The 25,901-nt window shown below is 39.2% G+C and overlaps 1 protein-coding gene across 5 annotated transcripts in view; it reads left to right on the top strand.

Moving 5' to 3' along the window:
- The window catches only part of Tinc (transmembrane protein tincar), a 96,507-nt gene that overhangs the window by 43,456 nt on the left and 27,150 nt on the right, over positions 1-25,901 (top strand). For all 5 annotated transcript variants that reach the window (XM_070674239.1, XM_070674234.1, XM_070674238.1 and 2 more), the window contains 2 exons: positions 3,713-3,757; positions 23,139-23,226. The gene's annotated coding sequence lies outside the window, so the exon portion shown is untranslated. The remainder of the gene's footprint in view (positions 1-3,712; positions 3,758-23,138; positions 23,227-25,901) is intronic.

Raw genomic sequence — 25,901 nt, 5'->3', positions numbered from 1 at the left:
TCGGCGGGTGCGATTTTTGTTTCTCTAACGCCACGGCGCCGAGCTCGTTCCCATTGTTGTTCCTCGCAATTGACGAGAGCGCAGTTGGCGCGGCACATAAAGTAAAATAACGAAAAAGAAACCGAGGCGCTTACAGCTGTGAAAGAACGTCGCTTTTACACCTATAGTCTGAAGTTGAAAGGAAAAAGACCGCGAAAAACGCCCGCTCGCGCCTGTACGTGCGAACGCGCGAAGCGGATGACGAAGACACGAGCTTCCTTTTTTTTTTCCCTCCGGAAGCTTCAGACTCTGGCAAACGTGACTGAGATGAAAAATCGTCTCGCCGCCTCTCGTCGTTCCTGCGAATTACCTACGTCGGCGGGAAAGCGGTTTATGTAACGTCTCCGACATTTCTTCGGATGTACGTGGCACACTTGCCAATACAATGCGTTGTGGTTGCTCCGGTGATTTTACCTGGTATAAATATCGAAACAGTCGCTTGAAGAACATGGACACTCATGTCACAATCATACTTTCGCGCTAGTATGAAAGAGACACGTCGGAACAGTTACCGCAGGTTTAAATTAACGCTAAACGCGGAACGCGCGTGTTTGGTTTCATTTTATTTTATTTTATTTTATTTTATTAAAAAAACATTTTTTTTTTTAATTAGAAATTTAGTCCGTCAGTAATTCTGACAAACTGCGCGTCTCATCCTCTAACTGACGCGATAAAGAATTTATCGAGTGTGTTGAAGCCGATACTCGTAGAATTCGAATCCGCAATTCGCACAACTCTTGCCTGCGTTAAAACGATCGAACTCGTGAACTTCGTATTTGGGATTCTCGATATGGTGTCCTTCGACGGTAATCTCACGCGTCGCCGGCGCGCCGTCGCGGTTTCACGAATTCGCAAATTACGCGCCGGTATAATTCGTCGCGAGTTTACGGTCGCCGCGTATCGGGCTATTCTGGGTGTACGCGACCGGCCGTTCAAACACGAGGCGAAAATGGAGGCACGAACGCATGGGAATTAACGATGTACGGCGTGTGTATGCCCTCAGCGAAACGCAAATAGCAATGCAACGGCGGCCTGACGAGATTCGCTCGACCTGCGAACGTGTCAAACCCGCTCGAGCGGTCCACGTGTGCTGTCCGTCGGCACACGTGTGCCCGGTACACAATCAGCGAGATTGCAGCTCGGGGAATCTGCAGAATTTAATAGGATATTGATATTTTTATTTGTATTACGTCGAAACATGCCGCGCGAGAATGGCCGGTGCCGTTCAATGCATGAAAAATGCACGATATTATCGAGGCTTGACACCGGGCGTTGTAACAACCGAAGGGATCGTGTTTCTGCAGCAACAAATTAAATTCGACGCGAATAAACTGATATTGTAAAAGTGTGCGATGGAATCTGAAAACTTTTTGTTTGAACCAAAATTTGAAGTTAAGCCCTTTTAATGTAGATACATATGCATATATTTTTAATTTTTTTTTTTATTTTTTTTTTTTACGTAAATGAATATTTTAATATATTGTGGTAAACATAATTGCACGTTTCGTATAAATTGGCACGATCCGTCAATGTAATTATAGTTTGAATGGTGTTAGCGCTTGACGGGAAGTTCATGTCATCCAATAAATATGCAGCGACTAATGTAGCAAAACAGTAATTAATGGATAATCTCCGATGTTTCCTACGGGATATTATCCATCATGATGTTCCCGCGAGAGTAATCTCATTGGTCGTAATATCAACGTCGCGGCAAGCGTGTGTGTTGCACCATGAGATTTGACAGAAATAGACGCGAAAAAGGAGAAACTCGTCGGATTTTTCTCTGATTTAGAATATACTCAGCGTCAATTTAAAATCCGCCCGTCGGAAATCTCAACTAGTCAGCTGCATTTACTAACATAATATTTTTGTATAGAAACATTTTTTTTTTAATGCCACATAAATGTCCCTTTTATGATAAGAGGTGACGAAAATTAATGAGGTATTTTTCCCCACAAAATAGACATTCTCTCGAATTATCCAAGAGATAAAACGTCGTATCTTTCCGCTCGTAGAAATGTAATGTCACAATTAGATACGTGTTAACGCTTCGAGAGGCATTCTAGCCGAACGGGAGCTCGGTCGTTGTCTACTTTGTCATTTACTGAACGGGAACTTTGGAAATTCGCCCGCGTGGATAATTCGACGACGTTCCTATCTTTATTTCTCTCTCACTCTCTCACTTTCTCTCTCTCTCATTCTCTTTGAATTCGAACAATGTAGCTAAAACCGCAGCTTCTAAATTTAATTCTCGTGATTGGGAAATTTAGCTATTTACAACAGAAAAAACTAATTTTACACAATGTGCGATATCGAGATTAATAATCGTTAAAAAATACAAAAAATATATATAAGACGACAAAATTTGATACAATTCTAGCAAAATATATTCCGAGATATTTAATATAATCGTCGTACAATTATCCCGTTATACCTGCGCGTATAAGATCTCCACAAATTGCTAGACTAGATGCACCGTTAATTGATTAGCGCTGACAGGGTAGCTGGCCAGCCGCTAATAATCGCGATGCCGCCTGAACTTCAACCTCGATAAGAAGCGACTTCCTCGATCGATGTGCCCGCCGCGGCGGTTAATTAATGTTCTCGGGTATTTGCGTCGCGAGACAGGGCCAGATCGATAAATTTAGGAGGGCGTGGAGACTAGTTTGCGTGTAGCGTGAGATAATTGTCGGTTTACGACGATCTAGATTTTATCTACCGTGTTCTGTATATGTATAATTATCGAGTTTCTCGTCTTTGTTTTCTTGGCCGAGCCAAAATTGCTACTTAATTTAAATAATTGTTGAAATTATACGCGCCCACTCACCTAATACCTTTTAGCAATGTAACGTCACGCATCAGTAATTTTTAAAAATCAAGAAGTGCTTTATATCTTATACATAGATATCTTATTCGTCTAATAAAACTCAACGCTACATTACCGTTAATTAATTATAATTTAATTTCGAGCGAAAAATAAAATATTCAAATAGGAATATGAAATTTCTTTCCTAAGTAGCTTTTCCTTTTTTTTTATTTTTTTTTTATTTTATTTTTTTTATGGTACATATAGAGATAGATTAGTAAGAAACTTTCAACTTCTATTTAACTTATTATAAGATCAATAACTCCAGTCTCAAGTCAGAATTGCTTTACTCAATTTTCTCGCCTTCATTTCGCAAATGCTGCGCGTATGTATCAGTCCTATTCGTGAGCTTGCAAGTTCTGGGGCCCGTGGAACAAGGTACTTTAAACTGATTGCGAGTGATGTGCTGGTGTATCATGCTTAACATGACGTAGCAATCAGCTTGCCGTGGTGCCTTGAGTTTTGATATAACTGTACATATAGCACGGCGTTCGCTAAGTAATGCACTTATGGATATACTCACAATTTGATCTAGTAGATATGTCTTACAATATTGCAAACACGTAAGCGTTGTTATACACAATATTCTGTTAGAAATTACAAGAGAGCGCATTAATTACTCCCGCGGCGAACCGAAATGTGCAATTAATTAATTTTTGATGACAACGCAACTTTACGTCGGAAGAATCAACAGAAACTGTTCCCTTCGGGAAACCGAATGTTTTCCGGGCCGATCCCTCAAGCTCTCTCGAAATGGACGAGCACGTTCTCTTCCAATCTAATAAAAACTCCATTTCTCTGTTTCAGTTCCGTTTGGTATCCGGTCCTCGTCCAAAGACAGTTCACCACTCGGTAAGTCCATTAGCCAAATAATTAGATGGCTCCCCCACTATCTATCCGTATTTTGCATGCCGTAGAGGTGTAGCCTGCGTTTTCGTATTCCCGTGAATAGCGCTATCTACGCGATGATACGCGCTGTTATTTCGAAAGCAATGAAAATTGCAAGGGATGCGTTGTGCAACCGTAATCTGAGGCCCGCGTATAATACAAGCACGCGGCTTTCTGACTCGTGTGCGAGACGCCACGTGAATCGGCACACGAGCAGACCGGGGGGGTACGTACCGTAGACAGACGGAAACCTGAGTTAACTCATAGCCCAAGCTCAGCTATTTACCGACGCAATCGTTCGTAACCCGAGCATCGTCGTTCGTACGAAAATACGAGCAAGTTCGCGAATCAGACCGGGCGGAACAGTCAAGTTGCAGAGACACGCTCGAATTGCATACCAATCTCACTCTCCCCCTCCATCCGTTCCGATCCGTTGTCGAATCGATATCGCGATCGTGCTGAATTGCCTCCCTTATCCAGGGAAATTCCTCGGCAAACTTTTAATCTACCGCGCGAATGAGTTCGATCCTCTGAACTTCAATCGCTTTGCTCTCTTTGCTCCCTCTTTTTTTTTTTTTTTTTCTTTTTTTTTTCCTTATTGCCGCGCTTTCCCTTCCTACTAATATACTAATGCACGCTGCTATTCTCGATACCGCACCATCATCCACGGCTGCTTTTTATTCCGCGCGAAAACTCAATTAATCTCAAGAAGTTCCGTTCTTTTTCCACAGCGGAAAAACATCCTCCTTCTTTATCGATTATCTATTTCTAAGCGTCTCTTTTCGCCGCATCATCTACACGCGGCGTGTTTTGAACTTGCGGCAACTTGAAAAATGTGATATTTGCTGTTTAATGAAAACTTTTTGCTTTTCTTTTAAGTATTGAAAATAATTTCTTGATCGTTAAATTCTAATTAATAATCCTTAACCTTAATCGTGAATTTCTAATTAATTATTCTTGACAATTAAACCTCTTATTCAGTATTATATATATTTATATTTCGAATCTTTATAAAATGTTGATCAAAATTAATTTTGAATACAAACGCTACGTAACATTCACATTATTCTATTTTAATTTCACCGTGTGTAGATTCATAAATTTCAACAAATGCTTTAGTTTTCCCGATAAAAAAAAATAAAAAGTTACTATTTTCCGCAAGCGGACAAGTTCACGATCGTTGTTGAAGTTATCCGGGTGATTTCTTTCTTCGAATCACGCACATAACCTGCCGACACAGCTGGAATAGGCTCCGAGGTTCTAATTTCGGCCAAATCCGTTTTACTCGCCCTACTCGTCCGTTTCTTTTCCCTCGTGGCAGTTGTATACGTCGATTCTTTTCCCGGCTGGGGTCAGATAATTGCTTTCTCTATCGAAACGTTGTTGTTCTTACAGCGATGAATAGTTACCCTCCTCGCAGAAGCTCATTAAAGTGTACGTTTACTTTATAAAAAAAATTTTTAATAAAATACATATTGGGGGATTCGCTGAATAACGTCGTACCGTGAAATATCCGTTTCTTTTTTTTTAGACTCGGGCATGATATATTCGCAAATTTATTCGAGTAAACACGATATTAAAGTCTTAAATTATTTTATCAAATTACTTGGGCCCGGAAATATATAATTGCGAGCGCTGTCACCAGCTGCGTTGTTTATTGGAATTTTTCATCGTTAAACTTTGCGAGAAATATAGTATAGCAAGAAGGGAGACGAAACTTTGTCTATTAAGCGCACGACCCGATGTAAGTACTACATGAGCACGTAAGCGGGAAACCTCTTAGCGCCTCTAACCATCTCGAAAGACGCAATTACATATTTCTTAATGCGTACGGCGTACGTGATTAAATTGCATGCTGCCTTCACTGATTAAAATAATGACAAAATTATAACAACCTATAGAATAAATACATACAAGATGGTCATTTTGACAATAAAGATTTTTCAAGCACATGCGGTTTACTTTGATCGAAATAAAATTCTAGTAACAAACTGATTATATATTTTCTATAATTAACGTCAGTTTAACGTTAACATTAAATCGCTAATTTTTTAATGCCATAACGATTTTTTATTTTTTTTTTCTGGTAAGATAAGACTTCTTTTGCAATTGAAGTAATTGCGGTTTCTTAATAGGTTTAAGGGAAACATTTATTCTTTTCTTTTTTTTTGGGGGGGGGGCAAACATTTCCCTTTGAATTAAGAATCTGTAAAAATGGCTCAAAAGAGGAGATTGCATGCTTTACCATATTATCCAAGACTCCTGTGTTATTCCCTTGGGAATGTTAGACAAGCAGACCTAATGCTCGCAGAATAGCAATATGGCAGCAGCAGTCGCGAAACATTTGCTCTCTTAATCTAACGTAAGACGGAGCTCGAGGCGGATTATTGAATTGCGAAGACTGCTCTCTTCCATAATAGTATGCGTTATATGTAAGCTAATATTTGTTCTGATTAAAAAAAAAGAAAGAAAAAAAGAAAGAAAGAAAAATGAATCGAGTATTTCCGACACGCTTATTTTTTTATTAAACTGTAGGAATACGAAATTATACAACGTAACACGAGTTATCGTCGTCTAAGGAAACTCGAATTAGAGAAAAATACGCTTTAAACGCAATACGTACTTATTATTACTAAAAAAAAAATGAAACAAATGCAGCGATATTATTAACGTTTATTTCTTAAATTTTTTTTTCCCGTATTTATTATCGTTAATTAAACGTATCTACCGATCGCCGGGTTTATCATCTCGGAAAGACATCAACGATCTCGAGCGTTCCCTTCGTTAACGCGTTACGCAATCTGTTTTTATCAGTCATTTATTCAAGACGTATCTAAATGGGAAAATGTAGATACGACGACGGTGATATTGCTTCCAATCTAAACATAATTCTTCCTTTGAGATTTATTTCCCGTAGGGTAATTTGCACTTCTGTTATTACAAACCATTATTGCAGGCTGATGTTTGCGTATTGCGAATATATATTATTTTCTGGAGACGAGAGAGCGGCGCCTGTTCTTCTATTTCCGCGCATACATTACCGAGCGGCAATCATTTTCGTTATAGCCGTACGACATCCAACATTATTGAACGCCCCGCGATGCGAAAAATATCACTGACGTGAATGCGTCATTTACGTGAACGAAAAAGAAAAGAAAAAAGAAAAACGCGCGCGAGATTGGTCGATCTGTAGACTCTTTTCAGCGATCGTACAGTTTCCGCGGAAACAGGCGACTAGGTCTAGCAAGAACGTCTTATCCACCCCATAGAAAAGGGCCCCATCTTTCCGAGCGGCGATCCGCGAAGTACGGAACCCCTCTATATTCACTCTACCTTCTCACCCTCATCTTTTCTCTCACCATCGAAGAAATCGATTTCCTTCCGCCTAGGGGAACGACACGGTCCTCGCGAAATAGGTAGTCGCATTTATTCTAACGACTCCCAACAGAGTCGGCGAATGCTATCAAACGATGCGACATAGTCTCTAGATTTTAAAGTTAACGTCACAGGTATAGGTCGTAAACCGTAAAAATTATAGTACATAGCATAAACCGTAAAGAAAAAAAAAAAAAGAAAGAAAGAAAAAAGAAAAAGCCCACGCGGAATTTTAGAGTGTACGTCATTTCCTACGTAATCGGTCTTATTATCTACATAAAGTTCTTTAATAGATCTAACATTTATTTATACAGAATGTAAAAAGATCAAAATTTAATCTTTTGTAATGACACTCGTATGAGAATCTAAAAGTATGAAAGCACTATTCGTCTGTTGAAACCGATTTTTTTAAGATTAGGGAAATGACTTGCCTCTCGTGAGATACCAACAGCATTTATTTTTATGATGCCGAAGGAGGAGTGAGTAAACGGCGAAATAAACATATAATAATGATTCGACATTGGGGGAGAACTCCGACAAGAGCTCTTCAGCTATCAAGTTGGAGGATTTCAAGAAGCAGAAAAAAAAAAAAAGATAAATGGGAGAGAAAATATAATTTGCGAAAACGATATGAAATTACAACAACAATCGGATAAATATTTATAGATAATGTTTGACTAAGCACGCTATGCACCCATTAAGTATGTATATGTACGTATACATGTATCATACATCATTCGTTGGCGATAACACGATTGGACACTAGGCTGCATTTCTACGAGGGTGTCGTAATGGTCGACGACTTTATTGCGTTCCATTTGGATCCCCCGTGCCGTAGAATACGGGAAACGGACACTTTCTCTATGAAGCGGCAACGTATTCCCGGGTACGGTTGCTACGCTCGATTTGTTATACGGCGGCTATAAGTTTACGCCGGAAACGAGATTGGTGAAGCGAGATCGGTGTTACGACGGTTCCGATATTATATTTATTAAGACGTTACTTGTAATTTATAAACTGCGTCAAAGTGCCATCGAGCTAAAACCCTTTTCTTTATATACGTCTTCACATATATACGGCGTAGCCTCGTGTCGCGGATCCGTTTCGAAACTTATTCCGCTGATCGGAATGTAATGTGTAATTTCCTGCGATCGCGTCGCGTTTGAAATATAATTTCAATGGCGCGTCGCTCCTCCGCGGCGCGGAGTCAATTACTTTTAATCCATCCGTAATGGCGGATATGACAAATCGCATTTCTTTCCGATATGAATATCGATCACGCGTCTGCCGGGCCGATGGGAGAGCGGACGAAAGCGAAAGCAATTACGACACGCATTGACGATTCTCGCTGTCGGGCGGAGAATTACCTCGGACAATTCTCAGCGGGACACAGGCCGGCGTGCGTGCATGCTTCGCGGGCGGACGTTAAAATTAAATACGCTCGCAATTAATCTCGCATTTACGAGATTGTCGCGGGGTATCGAAGGGTCAGACGGTCCGCGACGTCGAAAGCGGTCGGCAGGCGTCGGGGGAGAGCGAGAGAGGGTGAAAATTGTGTACATGCACCTATATCCGACCGTGTCGGGGGCGCGAGGGATGCTCTCTGTAGCCATGGTGACACGCTGACTCATAGGCCGGACCGCGAACGCCGGAAGAAGATGGCTCGTGGGAAGGGTCGGCCGGAAAATCCTTCCAAGGATTCCTTGCAGCTTGATCTATTATTCCGCGCGACGGGCGTGGGCGACTGTGATCCGTGCAATGACCTTGGCAATGTTCTATAACCCCAAGAGAACTACATCACGAAGCGAGGGGAGAGTCGTGCGCTCTTTTTGCCATTTTTTTTCTTTTCTTTATTTATTTTTTTTTTTTTCTTCCCCTCTCGACTCTCGTTTTTATAACCGGGTGGGAAGATACGTCTCTCGAGTATATACCGAAATATGTGACGCTTTTTATACTCCTCGGTGTGCTTATACGTTTATTAACTTTCGGCAAAAATTATGGTTACGTGCTCTAACTTTGTAAAGTTAAGAGTGCCAGAGGAAGCTTTAATATTTATTTTGGGAGTGCGGCGATTATTAAAGCACGTCGGTGACTGTAGAAATTTATATGATACATCAAATTTGCAATTTCCATATTTTTACACGATGATATTAACAGTTTAAACAAAATTCTTTTTTTTTATGCTAGTAGCAACTGTTTTAATTTATACGAATCGAGAAATATGCGCAATAGATATTTTGTCTAATGCCTGCATTGATAAAAAGCTGATACATATTTTCAAAGTGTATGCACCGCCTATTACACGGGACAGATACGCGACGAGAAGAGAGAAGGTAGAAGGTCGCCTTAAAAGTCGGAGATTCTTTCGGTAGCGACATAACGAAGATAAAGTACCGCGGCTTGAAGGGTCTCGTCTGATCTCCGCAGTCACGCGAGGTATGTACTAACGATTCAGAAAATACATCTTCGTTGTGTCTTATGAAGAGTAATCTGTGAGGATAAAAATCGGTTCCCTTTGTCAATTAGTTATAAATAAACTATTAACTTGTAGGTACAGACAGTACCTACTTATTTTATTCCTTCGTTTTGCAATGTGCCTGTAAACTTTTATCGTTTATAGTTGGCACTCTCATTAACGACAAGACGCGACGTTATACTTGTGACAAATAAAATTATCAGAAATAAAATTGCGATAATTACATTAATTGGATAAGAGAATTGTTCTACTGAAAAATTTCTTAAAGTAACTTTTCGGTGGGGAAAAAAAAAATATATATAGCTTTATCGTTGGCACACATTCTCCTGATTTATCGGTCTGACTGATAAATCGTCAAAATCATTGAAACCAGGAAAGGATCTATTATCTTCGTAATGGCCGAGATGCTTTCGCAGGAAATAGAGCGTAACTCGATGGTGCTGATTACCTCGAGAGAGATAGAGAGAATGGGAGTTCTAATATACCTTTACTGAATGTTCTTTCATAAAATATGGAACGTTGATGTTGGAATTATCATCACAGTACACTGCATACAAGCAATACGACCACTGCTTTGAAAAAAGTAAAAAAAAAAAAAAAAAAAAAAAAAAGAGAAATACGAGTTTATACACCAAAAAGCTCGTATCTTTCTGTTCTCGATAGTTCTCTCGAGGTTCGTCGTTTTCAGATATCGAAGCGTCGAATATTTTCCCTTTATTTCTCTATCGAAATAACGCGGAACGGCGGCACGGGAGTAAAGATATTCTGCTTGAATAATAATCTTAGAGACTACATCTGTTCTCTTTCAAGATAAACGAATAAAACGTAGAGCTGAAGAGAAAGTTCGGTATCGTTTGCTTCCGATATCACAAATTTTCAATTCAATTCATTTTATAAACTGCATACAAATCTCATTGATGTTATTTATTAAGAGCCTAGTTATCGAGATTACAAACAATGCGCAATAGATCGATTTAGGGAATTATTATTATGAATACTTGACAATAATACAATTCTATAATTGGTGCAATTAAAATTGTGTCTCGCAAATAATCAGAATTATTCGAGATAAAAAAAAAAAATATAAATTATCTTAATTTGAAGAATATAATAGACAAATATGAAATTTTACGCATCAAAATTTTTTAATTAAAATTATATATAAAAAAATTAAATATCCAGGCTAAAACATTTTATATCTAAACAGGGATGATTAACGTTAGATTTACGAGCGTGTCTACATTTCAATCTTTAAATCTCGAACCGCTTGTCGACGCGGAATCATTTGTATAGAGCGTGATGACTCCCAGGCATCCTTTAGAGGCGGAAAAGCAGTTCGAGCGCCGGCATTTAATCCGGGTGCGTTTGTCACGCGTGTCACGCACTTTACAGCCCCTCACGCTCCGGCAATTCCCTCTCGTAACGTTCAAGATCCTAGGAGGTCGCACCCTCCCTTCGTCTTGCTCCTCCTCCGCTACTTCTTCTCCTTCTACAACCTTAGCTTATTCACGCGGGTGACAGAGCGTGGCAAAGAGACGGGGCATGTCACAAAAGAGGGATAAACGTTTAACCCTTCCCGCGCGCAAACTTCAACTCGGGACTTGAAATTTTGTGGAAAACGAGCGACGTATTCGAAGGGACGACTTCCCATCCACTTTTCTGTATTCCGACGAGGGTAACGTAGATATGACGGTGTTTGGAACCAATTTTTTCGAGAAACCCGACATAGTAAAACGATTCTTTGCCGTTTGCACCTCAATTACCTTGCAGGAACTTCGAGCTCGGATAAATTAGAACCTTGAAATATTAACGCACCTAAAATTCTAATCTTACAAACCCCGATCGATTAGAAATTTAATTATCCGAAAGATCTCAAAATCAAACTATATTATTCATCATCAGACGATTAAATTTCCAAACGTAATAACGCGATTAAACCGCGGTAGCTGCAAGCAGTTTATATCAAAGTGGCTCGAAGGAAAAGTCAAGTATCACAATCGACTTGACTTTTCGCGTTCTCGCGAAACTCATGACTGATCGCGTTCTTTCTTGAATTTTATCTCCGAGTAACCGTCGAAAGTGAAAGACGCAAATTCGCTTTCAGACAATCGGGAGTTCCTTTCCGCGGCCCGCGCGATCAATCATCATTTCGCGCTCTCCCTCGTGCGCGTCCCGAGGCGTCAAAACTACAATTACCCCTCTCCGTGTGTACACATATCGGCCTCCGTCGAAGAGAGGATCGCGTACCCCTTTTTCTCGCGCGGCACGAATATCCGAGGAACGTCGCGTCGCGATAAAAGGCCCCACGGAATGTCTTGTCGTCGCGCGAAGCTCTCGTCGTGGAAAATGGATCGACATTTTACGTGGCTTGCCTATGGGGAAAAGCGGAAAGCCCAGAAGCAGCTCGCTCGATTCCTTCGTCGTCTATATAGACAAGCGGAAATCGACTCGGTCGGGGACAAAGGCCACCGAACCCGCGAAGGGGGTGAGATCTCCCCCCGGTATGAATCATCGATTTAATCCCGGTCCGGATAATCCGCCGATGACGAGAGAGACCGCGTCGCAATTTTATAATCAATTAAGAAGGCGCCGTCGCGCGCGCCGCGCGACGGCCACGGTGAATCGATAGGGTGGAAGTAAACGAAGAATCCCTTGCTAATGAGTCCATCAGTGGCGGCGTGAGGCGAGTTTAAAGCGCTTCACCTGAACCGCTTCGGCGTCTACGGTCGCGTTTACGCTCGGAATACAGAAACTGCCACTTTATACCAACTTAACCGATGATTAATGAGAGGCGGAAGTAATTCGTTACCGTACCTCGTGCTTAGGCCGCCCACCGACTTGTAGCCCTGGATACTTTACACGTGCATTATCTCTTTAATTAGGTGTAAACAACTAATATTAATCTAAAGTCGCGCGCGTATCTCGAATGTAATTTAAGTCGTTGTTTCTAAGTAGATTACTCTCGCGCGATGAAAAAGCTTTAATACTTTTGTCACCTTCATATTATTAACCCGACGTCGCGTGATCTTTTGTATGCGTTGCACGATAGACGCGGGCGTTTACTCGGCAGGCTACCGTCGAGTTTATAAACCGGATGCTTCTCCAGGTACTTCGCATACTTCGCTTTATACGGTTTTTTTATCTTATTTTTCTTAGCTCGCGGCCAATCATCCTCGCCATACTCTTCGCGGTTTAATAACGTGCCTCCTTGTACATTACACTTGAACCGCCGACGTAAGTGACTTGAACTTGTCGTGAGGTCTCGATAGCAAGGCTGAAATTGCATTTCCACGAAAATCAGATTCAAACTATTTAAGGAATACCAAATTAATTGCCGTTCTATTATCTGAAATGCGCATCTATTCCAGAAATAGTATCGTGCAATGCGGAATGCATGCCTTCGCCTTTCGGACTTTTATCGCGATCACCTCTGTCTGTTTTTCGTCATGCAACAATTATTTTCGAGGCACATTAAAAGGCTTATCGGTAGTTTTCGTAGTAAAGCCGCGTGTTGCGCAAATATGTCACGCTAAGGTCGCTTATCGAATTCATGGAAATCACGTTGGGCCGATTTCGAAAACGATCCGTAACAGCCCGCGGCCTATTGCGATCGCGAATGCAAAGTATTTTCGAAAGTCCAACGCGATACAAGCCCCCCACGACTACGACCGCGACTCGTAATAGGTAGCGACGAGATTGCTCGACGTAAAACGGAAAGCTCGTACGCGCACCAGATGCTTGTAGTCTGCAATCGATTTCATACGAATAGAACGCGTTCTGGTTCCACGCAAGTGAATCGTACGTACACATTTTTTTCTTTTAAAATATAATATTAATACGGTATTTGTTAAAAATGTTATCGATGTCACATAAGATATCTTCAATAACGCAAAAATAAATTTATTTTCACATTTAGTCGTGATACAAAATTATATTAACGTCGTTAAAAAAATATATACGTATACGCACATGTTTAAGTTTGGAATAAAAGATATTTTTTTTTTTCTTCTTTAATTCGTAAAGTTAAATATGCAACTTTTACGTGTGCTGTATTTGCCGAATGTCAAGTACAGGTAATCAAGAACCCTTTATATGCAACACTCTGATACAGCCTGTGATAAATTACGGTTGCATGTGCTAGGATTTCTCAGAATATGCCGCTCGATCGATCTAGATAATCGGGGTACTTCTCGTTTGCGTTGTTTGTCATATTTTTATTTTTAATGAACGTTTCGAAATGACTATTTTCGCTCAAGATTGAGATTGGTCAAAGTAATGTTTCGCAATTTTATATATGGCAGGGGTTGATGCGTTCAGCTTGTGTTAGGTACCTACAAAGAAGGGATACAGTCGCGATATTATCAGACTATCTTGTAGATGTGAGTAGTGCTTCAATAATCGACGTCATAATTATAAACCGTAAGTAACGCGCTACAGCTGTTCTGATAACGATATCGTCGAGCTAATAATGCCTAGACAGCCGGTTTCGATTTCCTGTAATGATATTCGCGCGATTACCGTACCGTACAATGTATAAAATTATCTATTAATTTTAGAATGCAGTAACAGATATTGCCTCATCTTCATATTCGTGATAATTTCGCGTGTTTATTTTAGGATAAATTTAATTTCAATTTAAATGAAAAAAAAAAAAAGAAATAAAAGCGTACACGGCTGGATCAGATAAATAGGTAGACTCGAAGTTAAATAAAATTTGAATGTTAAGTTGAAGATCGATACAGATTTAAATAGCAAGTGTTATTTTAAGAAACGGAACGATTTAAATTTGCACCCGCGATAAGTAGCAACTCAATTTCACGGTCGATTCCTCTTACGCCAGAAATAACCAATCAATATTCAAATTATAAATAATTGAGTTCTTTTTTAATATCTCGATACCGAGCTTTATTTAAATGCATATCCGCTTCTGGTACAATTTCAATTTGCGCGTGGACGCCAAGATCAATGTTATCGGGTAAAAGATTCATCGCGTGCTTTTACCACTGACTCGTACCGGCGCACAATTGCGCCTAAAATTACGTGACTAAAACGTATCTCTCTTTGCGGAGCTTACAGTTGAACGGTCGGACCTCCCAAAGCGAATATTGCGCGGCCAGGAGAATCGGTAATCGCGTTATCGTCACAGTCCGCGGAGCGGACTGTCCGTTGCCGAGGGTGTGCGCCGCGACTTGCGTGACCGGCGCGTGTTTAGGTCGTGTACATCGATCTTGATGCGCATCCTCCGTCATCCTCGACGGCGCGTCTTCCTCCCCGGTTTTCTCGCAATATCGAGCACAGGGCCTACGAAACAAACGGGGGAACTAAACTTTATCGACGTCAGATCGCGTCCACGTTCTCCCGTTCTCCCGGGGGGAATACCTCTCGTTACTCAGCAGTGAAGTGCTTCAGCCAACGACGGTCCTCGACTACCATCTTATCGCCTTAATGCGATTCGACCGGCATTACGCGGCCTCTCGATTTGTCGCCTTCGTCACTCGCGCACAAATGCGATTTCGTTGTCGCCGCCGCGCGAATGTACGGTAATTTATTGAATGTCAAGTGCAGGCTCGCCCCCCCTTCGCGAGATTACTTCGTCCTCCGGTTCTTCATTGCCGATCCCTGATCCGCGGGAATACTTTTATTCGAGCGAATATGGGGACGATACGATCGCGAAGATCAATCGCGATCGATGAAAAACGATTCGCACGCTCGAGTTTACGTGAGATGACGCGCCGCATAGCACTTTGCATTTTTTTGTCTGTCTCCTTTTTTCTTTCTCTCTCTTTTTTTGCAAGTTTTATTTATAACACGATGAAAGTAAAGTGCAAAGCGTAAAGTAGGAAGCTGAGACGCGAAGTTAGAAATTCACCAAGTGAAGCACTTATTCAGCATTCAGAACTCGACTTACTCGACGAGGAGGAAACTTCTCGCGAAATATGTTGTCGGAACGGACTGATATGTAACAATCAAGCATAATTACTGTTAATTGCGTAATATGCGAAACATTTGATGAACGTTATTGCCGAAAGTGGAAAGACAGCTTTGCAACATTGCACTGTCCCGCATTGTTTAAAATTTTCTGTCCACCGCGATTTAAAAATTAAATTTCTATTTTATCGTATTATGCCGCAAACGAATACTCGGCTAAATTTTCGCGATTTTACTTGAATTTATTCTTTCACTCTTAATTTAGAATAAACTTTTTTATGGCAATCATGTTATTTTAGTCATTAAAATAAAAAAATATATAAAAAAGAGAGAGATAAAAACGGGAAAGGGATAAGAAGAGAAAGTCCTGGCGAAAAATGCTCGCCGTCCGAGAGTTCGCGTTGGACGTTGGAGTGAACTTGACCCGGCTTATCCGCGGTGGAAGGTCTCTTTCTCTCTAGCCGGCTTCTGCACGCGCACCGGGAAAAAAAGACGGGGAAAATCGAGAACCCGGAGAACGGACGGACCCGACTGAAAACACTGCCGGCAAATTTGCGCGACTGTGCCGGCGGGTTGAATATGCCTCTTCCTCCGTCCAGTCGCTGCTTCATTTTGCTCTCATTTTAATTTTCATTCACAGCGAAAAAAATCCTACCTCTCTCACACTCTCTCTCTCTTTCTTTCTCTCTCTAATTTGCCCGAAATTATGGCTGCTCGTTAACATCGCCCGGTTTAGTTGAATAATTAGCGTTTACATTCGTCAGAAGTGGAAATTAACCAGTGCAGTAAATGTCGCTACGAAACTTTTTAATGGACCCGCTTTGTTTAGTGAAAAACTTCTCTGCTGTATAATTCTGACGTTTTCCATGCGCCGCGAAAAATCATTAGCGCGATATTTTTAATTATACAGCTTTTATATGCTTCTTTTTTTTTTCTTACTCAATATTCAAGGATGTTTGGGTAACGTCTCGTGTATCGAGTAAAATGGCTTTTTGTACCAACAAGACCAAGTGGCGAGTTTGACTCAATGGTTGAATTCAGACACGTTTCGTTTAACACTAGTCCGGGGTTTGGCTCTAAACTCGAAAGACCAATACCACAGGTCAGACCCTTCTCTAACCACTAAGTATAAGCCCAAACATATCCTCGTAGACACGGTCTTGTTGCACCGTTCTACCCCAAACAACAATAAGTTACACGTATCTACATTTTTGTTTATCTTCACGCAACGTTAACGAATTCACAAAATGTTATATTTTATTGGAAACAAAAAACAAGCATTTATAAATCTCGATCTTTGAAAAAATGTTTAATTAAATGTATACCTAGATAATATTAATTTTTATTGAAAAAAAATTTAAATATTAAATGAGAGCAAATGTATTCGTTTATTTATACTTATATTTGATTCTGCATTTTAATCTGAAGAATGATTTTTTTATTTAATATGATATGAAGTAATTGTTTGAATAATTTTTTTTCCACCCCTTTTCTGGATGGAAAGGTAAATCCAAATCGGGTGTTGACGACACAAATCGACAAATCTCGATCTTTCAACCCTTCACGCGTCGCTCTTTCACGAACCAAATGGAGAGCCGGATGGCTACGGTAGTTACCGCTGGCCGTGCCAAAACCACGAGGTCGAATATCTATTATCCTCTTTTATACGATACGAGTGAAATTCTCGTGCATGCGGTTTTCCGTCGATCGGATTGACATATATCGCTACTCGACGTTAATTGTTCCATAGATGAAAAAGAAATGAAAAATGTTCTATAATTTTTTTTTTATAAAATCTGTAGCGTTTTACAATTCAAGCGGTAACAGCGCAAAATGTTTTTACGTGAATAGACAAAGTTTTGAGAAGGAGATATTTATAAGATTTCTTTTACTAAAATTCATTATACATATATTGTACAATTCGCGCAGAATGAATTTGAAAATATTCTGTCGTAAATCTCGTAAATTAGTCAATGGGCGTAAATTTTGCAAGATATCTGTCCCACTATTATCGTGTAACTTACAGAGGGATTAGGGTAACAACTTAACGTAATTGATCGCTCGAACTTTCAAGTCCTATGACTTCAACCCCATCGTCTTGCTATCGCGTCAACCCTCGTCGCTCTCTGCCATCCCTTTTCACCTTTCCTTAATCCTGTTACGTCTAAAAACGGTAGAATTCAAACCGTATCACACTTTCTCAATTTCCATCCTCTCCGGGCTCGACTCGCGGATTATTTCGTTCCAGGATTCTTCTTCAGCCGGCTGCAGTTTGAATGTAATTTTGGCATGCACGTCTGCAGAGAACAACGCTAATGAGATCTGCAAGACTAATTTTCGTTTTGCTTTTCAAGTCTAACTTTCTCACGTACAATATCGTCAGCTTTCCCTTATAATCCGCTTCTCTTTTCTCCTTGCCTTTCCGCTTCTCTCTTTCTCTTTCTTTTTTTTTTTTTACGTTAGTTTTCTCTCTTCATATTTCGCTAGTCCACCCTGCGGAGCCAGTATTGATCAGGCGCACGTGTGAACAACGTTATGGGGGTTAATGCGTTTGATCGTTCCGCGAAATACATCAATCAACCGTTCGATTCTTCAGAAATTGAAAAATGACTTATCTGAAACGTACATGATCGATACTTTATTCAAACTTTAATTTTCTGATAATACTTGCAAATGATTTAAGAATCTCTTTGAAAATGTTTTTGACAGTCGATGGACAAATGGAAAAAAAGAGGAAAAAATGCAGATAACGTCTGTAACAATTCTTTGAGAAAGAGAGAGAGAACGAAAGAGAGATATATGTGTTATTATCTCGTAAATCGTAATGATATTTGACACCATTCTCGTTAGAACATTTAAATGTTGAATTAAATTCAGTACTGCTGTTCCTTAACGAGTAGGGTCGCTCGCGCGTTATTATCCTTACATCGAGAAAGAGAGATATATATCTCCTGGATTTTTAATTAAAAGAAAGAACGAACGCGTATATTTTATAAGGCTTTATTGCGCCGAGACCAAATTAGCGAAATTATTAATTAGTCCAGGATTAAGAGTTTTATCAAGTATTTAAAATGTACCGATTAATAGTTAATTTAAAAAAAAAAAAATTATCGTTAATTAGTTCCCTGGTCGGAATTGGACTGCATAAAATTTATTTCTATCGTCCGATTCGTGTTATTTTTCTAAAAGGCGTCTCTCTTCAGCGTTGATATTTCTTTTACTTATTTAACACCGATAACGTCCGCGTTGTGAAGCGCGCGATCGAAAATCTCTCTTGATTGGTTTGCCCTCGCGACTATTGGGTTCCATCAAACCCAATTAATGCGAGTCCATCACGTGTCAAACGATGTGCATTGCCGTACGTGAAAGAGGCAGCAGTTAACCTCGGCTAGGGGCTCTCGAGGGCGAGAGAAGGGCTTCAAACGACGGGGTAAGGGCTCTAGAATTATCACAGTGCAGCTCCCTTGCCTTCGGGACCCTTTCCAGCGCTCTTTTCTTTTACCCATGTATGCGCGCACATGCACGATTATTTACGTGAATACACCAACGAACGACGACGTACCGAGGCACCCACAAATGGATACCATCAGTAACTATCTCTCCGGTTCAGACAATACACATTTCTACGTCAACACGCGCCCTTCTTCCTGCCTATCTTACGCCCCTCGGAAATTTTCTTTTCCCCTTTTTTTCTTTCAAATATAGCACTTTAGATGCAAAGTGCATTTTTGATCTTACCGAAAAAAAAAAAGAAAAAAAATTGATACGCGAAGAAACAAAGCATATGATTTATACGTGATGAATGTGAATGTTTTATAGTAAGTTCACGTTAAGTTCTTAACATGCCAGTATGCGTTGATTTAAAATAATGTTAATGTATAATAGTAATGTAGAATAGTGCTCCATAAATGACGGGAAACAACCGGGGCAGATTCCCCTCCGTTGAATTCAAGCAGCGCACCGCGGAGGAATGAAAAGCCGAGTGAATTAAAAACGTTCGTTTTCTTGCCGGCGCTCGTAAAAGCCACATTTGCCTAACCATACGAAAAGGGAACCGACGAGTTAAGCCCGATTTATATTCCGGCTAGCACGGCAAACAATCTCGAAAACTTCTAACCGCATCGCTCCGCCGCGTTCGTGTCCCCACCGAGAAGAGAATTCCGAATCAGCATTTCCCGCCTGCGGAGCTTTAAGCTTTCTCTTCCGCCAACTTCGGGAAATCTCTCGAAATCAGTCTCTCTTTCCCGGCCGCTTCTTTCCTTAAATCGCGGAGCTACGTTGAATACGGCCGTACCCGCATGGCGAAGACAGACGTCGCGAAAAATAGACGACGAGAAGGGAGGCACGCGAAGAACAAGGAACAGTACCGAGAACCGCGAAACCGCAAGCTCGGCGAAAGTCCGAAACTCGTTTCGATTTCCGCTTTCGAATTTTCACGCGAATTTTCCGACGAGATAATGGACTTTCGGGTTATCGATTTCCCCCGGGAAACACATCGGCTGAAACGTAATCGCTACACGCGCCGATTTCGCAATAGTAATTATTTTTATAACGTACAATAGTAAATGGATTTTAGGGTAAAGTGATATTTTTCCTCTGAACATTCGAATTTAATATTTTCGACGCGAAAATTACATTGGGGACTGATGGGATTTTTCTTTTCCTTCAATCGTGACGACGTCGCGCGTTTTATCCCGGATAATAAGAAACTTCTCTCCGGTCAGACCAGACCAGATTTGACAAACGATAGTCTAAGTCTTGAAGAATCGAAATAAGAGTAACTTTTGGAAGAAGACACGACGGGAGAATAAGGGGACGGAAGCCTCCGAAAGTCGCAAACTCGGCGAAATGGCCAAGTCCGAATTCCATCTCGATCTCGCGTCTTTAAGCTTCAGTCTTTTTAGCGAAATAATAGGGTTTCTCGAGCACGTACAATTTCTTTCGAGATAGAGCGACACCGGCCAGTAATAATTTGTAAAATTTATCTGCCAAATTAGCTCGGCTTTATAATTAGATATTATAATAATTAACGTTATTGATATTTTCAGCGATTATATTACAAGCATTTGAGAATTATTAATAATATTATTTACGAATTGAAGGATTAAATGTTTTTGTATCACGATTTTACGACATTCAAGAGAAATGAGTATTTATGAACAGTTGCATTACAAGCGGTTATTAATTGAACGCGATTTATTGAACGACAAATATATGTATAGATTGATTGGCATTGTAAAAGATTACCTCTTTATTTGCTACGCAAATGATTGAATTCACCTAACGCCAACAATAATCAGTATTACGAATACTCGCAAGCACGATTAAACTTACACTTGTAGTAACATTATTTTTTAATAAGATAAGAAAATATATTAAAAAAAATTTTTTTAACGATTTTAGAATTATTATGCGATTTACATAAAAAAAAGGGCTAATTAAACTCAACTTTTAAAGATTTATTGCCATCATAATTTTTCCGGTAAAATAATTTTCTCTCCTTCTTTTTTTATTTTCATATCTTTTGTTACATTTATATAAGCGTGCGTATACGTAACACGTTTCGTGACGGCAACCACGGATGATAAATCAGTGTCATACGAGCATTTGATTGAAGTAGGCATTCTTCTTGCCGTGGAAGGAAGTTTTTGCTACTCTGCCTGCTACACCGCTCAGTTCCACGGTGACGAATAATTAATGTCAAGCATCACGCGGCCTTGATTTGTTGCGAGTAATGTAATTACCGGCGCATTCGAATTTCCGACGTGCGAGAATTTTACGAAAGTTCAGATTTGAAAAGTAACAATAATTTCCTACGTGATTAATAAATGTTGCAAACATACACGCGAATGCTAATACATATATGTATAATTTTTATGTAGAATATAGATGATAATTTGAAATAGCCAATATAATTTTATTACAATACCCACAGCGGAATTGTAATAATAATAATAATATAATTAGAATAATTATGGAATAAGTAATTGGTTAATGAGACGTATTAGCTCTTTTCATATGTTCGCAATATAGCTTCTACTTCCATCCCGTCGACATGATAACGAACTTGTACTAAATGCCATTGTATTATATTATGAAATTAATTTGAACGGGCTTGATTGATTTAATTAATTAACGCGATATCGAACACTTTTATCATTCGAAATATGGTTGGAATTTATTTCTGCGCCCGAACGGAATTGTTATTGCATAAAACGTATCTTTACAGCTCGTTCACTCTCGGAATATTTATTCGTATTGTACATTGTGTTAACGCGCAGGCACGCTTTGTGTGGCTCGAGGTTTGCCTTGAGGGGTAAAATTAATGAACTCGTGGTTTTACCTTCTTATACTGACTATACGAGCTTACGTTTCTCGTCCCGAGCTACCGGAGCATACAATGGCCAAACGCCATCCTAGAAAAGCTCAGGTGGTGTTCGGACCGCGTAATACGAAACCGTAATCAGACTAATGGCACTATGTTATTTTCCTCTCTTTACGAAATCGATTGCATAACCATCAAAAAGGAAAGGAAAAGAAATAGAGAGATCGATAGAGTCGTGTCGGCTTTGAATTGTGTTTAAAAAATAACTAATTATACTTATAATGAAAAGCAATCTTTGGTATGTATTTTTCTCTTTTACTCTTTCTTTTTATTTTTTTTTTGTAATAATAAATAATAACTTTGAAAATAATTTATAAACTTTGCAGATTAATTTTCTTTTTTTTTTTTTTTTTTTTTTTTTTTTTGTAAAGAAGAAAAATCTTAAACTTACGCGAAACTTGCACGTTTGTTATTTTCAATTACTTTAATAGAAAGAAACGGGAAGCAATAATTCTTCCTTGTGTTTGTAACAGTAATCTACGAAAGGATTAAAAAAGATTTAATAATGGTCAATTACTCTTTTTACGAGACGGGACTCGATAGGGGATTAAAATTTACGCCGTGCTTGCCCGCGCGGCAAAGTATAAGACGCATTTACGGTAACGCGCGTCGTGATACGTGCACAAAGCGACTCGTTTAGATACAACTAAAGCGGATGTGATATATACGAATTATGTAAACCGTGCGTAGCCATAAATGCGAGCGTATGGAGCGTAATTAATGCAGCCTGTCCGACCGAGTACAAGCTCATTATCCAGCTTATGTAAGCAACCAAATTTTATTGATCAGCAAAGGATTCGCGCGAATCACGCTGGTTCTCCTCGAGCATTCTTGCTCCAGGATAAACAGGACCAGCCGGCAAACATTCCCCAATCAAATACAAACAACATCACGAAGACAATCTGATTAATGAAGCCACTACTTGTCTATATACACTCCCGTGTAAATATAGTATGAAAATTAATATTTGCACGCAAATATGGATGTCAACATGAACATGTGCACGATAGGTTGCGCGTCATCTCGACGAATGATCCTTTTAAAAAATCCAGGCTCTTAATTCTTAAAAGTCACAATGAGTGTTTTTTTCTCTTTTTTTTTTTTTTTTTTTTTAATTCTATTTTACAATGTTACGTATTCTACGAAAATTTTGCTAAGTGTAATTTTGTTATTTGTTGCAGGCGTCGCCATCGCCAAAGATGCTACATCTTCGAGTTAGTTACAGCGGAGAAGCGTACTCGAGACTTTAGAAGACTCGATAGAAATCTGGTAAGTTCTGTTAACTTAAATATCGATTTCATGCTTGAAGAAAATCTAAATTACTTGCACCATCGGCCAATCGTCTAAATCTTTTGATAAAAAGTTTTTAAGTGAAGTTACCTCTGCGAAGCTGAGTCGTGACTCGACACACTGTAATTGGATACCGAGATCTCATGTAAGGCAGAAAATTAGTAAACTACAAAATGTATAGTTACATTTATCATTACAATTTATTTATTCCTGTTACAAAATTATATGGTACAGTAATTAGTTGAGCAATTTAAATTTGCAAAAAAAAAATGCTAAAGTATTATTTTTTTTTATTTTTAATTTTTTTTGTAGTATGTGTATATGATATACAATTAAATTATAAGTACAGTTTAAATAATATAACTGCAGATTTTTATCGTTTTCATTTTTCGATCTATCTCTCCGTGCTTAAACGAAAGTTTTAGCCGAGGATTTCACGCTTCCGTGACGATTCAGCGGACTTAACGAAAGATTTTCAAAATCTGCTAGCAACTTTTAAGCATAATCCTTCAAGCGTAAAAGCTAATTTTAACTGGCTTCTATCACTTTGATAATATTGCAGAAATTAAAGAGCCAACATTTTACCGAGTACTTAAAATCGAAAACGTTCTGCAAAATTCTTTAATTATTCTCATTAGTTTAATGATACATATTTTATATCTAATTTTATAATAAAACTTTTTGATATATTTTACTTTAGCTGTTTAAAAGTAGAAAAAAATTATTGTGCGCAAAATATTAAACGTGTAACAAAAGGCAATTATAACTTTAATTGCTTTTTTTTTGTTTTATTTTCAACGCATTGTTGTGAACTTTTGCTTACAAGTGATCTCTGCAAAACTCAGCTTTTCAGACAGTTCCTTTCATACTAACGTATATAATGGATTCGTTTGGATGTTAAAGAATATTTTCACTTTTCGCATAAGAGCGACTCGACGAGCAAGGTAAAAGCACGAAAATTTCTGCATTCTCGTATTGTGAGTCCGTTACCTTCGTGCAGATGGCCAGGTTCTTTAATTATTTTCAATTATCTCTCTCTGCAATTATTCACAAAATATGTCAAAAATTTTATACGATTTTATACGATATTAATTAGACAGATTATAACGTGCTTTAAACTGATTTAATATCTTTATACCTAATGCCATTCGTATCTCTATCTTATTGAATAACTGTAATCGTTAGGAAGCACGCAGATATCGAATATGCTTTTGAAAGAAAGAGGGAGTAAGAGAAAAGGTCTGCCATCGTAGAACGGGGATTTCGTGGCTGGTCGTACGCGGGGGGACTATAAATTTTCAGATCGTGAAACAGGAAGGCGAATACACGCCTCAGGTCCCTGATACGGTCACGCACGTGCTTCTTCGCACGCACCGTCTCTCGTCGTTCCCTTCTTGAAATTTTATCGCGGAACGAATCCAACGAAAACGATCATAAAACTTTGCACTTTACAACCCCCAGACTCGGAGAAGTCAAGCGCGAGGGACTGAAAATCCAGCTCGCAACCGAACAGGTAGGAGAGCGCCCCGATGCTTTTCACCTCCGATAAATTCAAAACTGGAAACTGCGCACATTTATATTTTAATTACCCTGACTTCGCGCCTTGACGAAATAAATGGCGTTTCATTTCACGAATGTAGCGCGGTGTACTTAATTAAAACCGATAACTTAATAGTAAAAATATAGATAAAACACGACCTCTTAATTGCTCGATTAAAGTGGCGCTTGACATTATAACTCTTTAATTAAATTTCTTTAAAAGTGAAGAAATCGACCGAAATAGCCCACTTGCAGTCGTAACGTTTACAAATTTGTCGAAATTATTTTAAAAGGGAGACGTATCGATTGGGAAATTTATATGGAAGGCACACAGAATGCGATAAGAATTGTTTCAAATTCAGTTCTATATACCAGACCTTTTTAAATATTTAAATATAAAAATAGAAAGCACAAAGCTTTGTTCCATTCTAATATTTTAGCATAACCATATCTGTGAGTATCCTCGCTTTCGCGCAGCGTGACTGTGAAATACTGAGGTAGGTAGAAGCGCGAATGAGAAGCGAATTGTGCGTTCTCTTCAACGAAGGCAGTTGGGAAAGATACAGCGGGAGAGAAGAGCCTCCCAGGAGGCTCAATGGCGCACAAGAGATAAACCGTCGGAACGCATTGAAACTTCCGCGTAGTCGAGTAAAATGAAAGCGATTCGAATTGTTCGTAAGATAAAGCGTCATCGTGCGAATAATTACTGAACGAAGATCGAAACGCGATTGAAATAGGTGCTAAGAATTTGATTAAACTGATAAATCATGAAAATCTTATCAAACGGTTATTTGCAGTTACAGAATTAATCGCAGTCTCTCAGGTAGAGTAATCTTACTCTCGAGTAAAGCCGTATAAGTTTTAACAATTAAGCGAAAATTTATTCTTTATTTAATATCGTGCAAATCAATATAATATGCAAATCTTGTAGCGATTTTAATTTAAAATTCAGCTGCACTGATAATACTTGTCATAAATTGAAAGCTTGGGGGGAAAAAAAATATAAAAAAAAGACAAATAAAGCTTTCGTTAAAAAGTTCGATAACGATGGAAAAAAAAAATTTATAAAACACTGTACAATATTTGTTACTAAATTGTATTAAATGGACGGCGCT

The sequence above is a fragment of the Cardiocondyla obscurior genome, linkage group LG02 (assembly GCF_019399895.1).
Source record: "Cardiocondyla obscurior isolate alpha-2009 linkage group LG02, Cobs3.1, whole genome shotgun sequence".
NCBI lineage: Eukaryota > Metazoa > Arthropoda > Insecta > Hymenoptera > Formicidae > Cardiocondyla > Cardiocondyla obscurior.
This window is presented reverse-complemented; position numbering and strand designations above follow the sequence as displayed.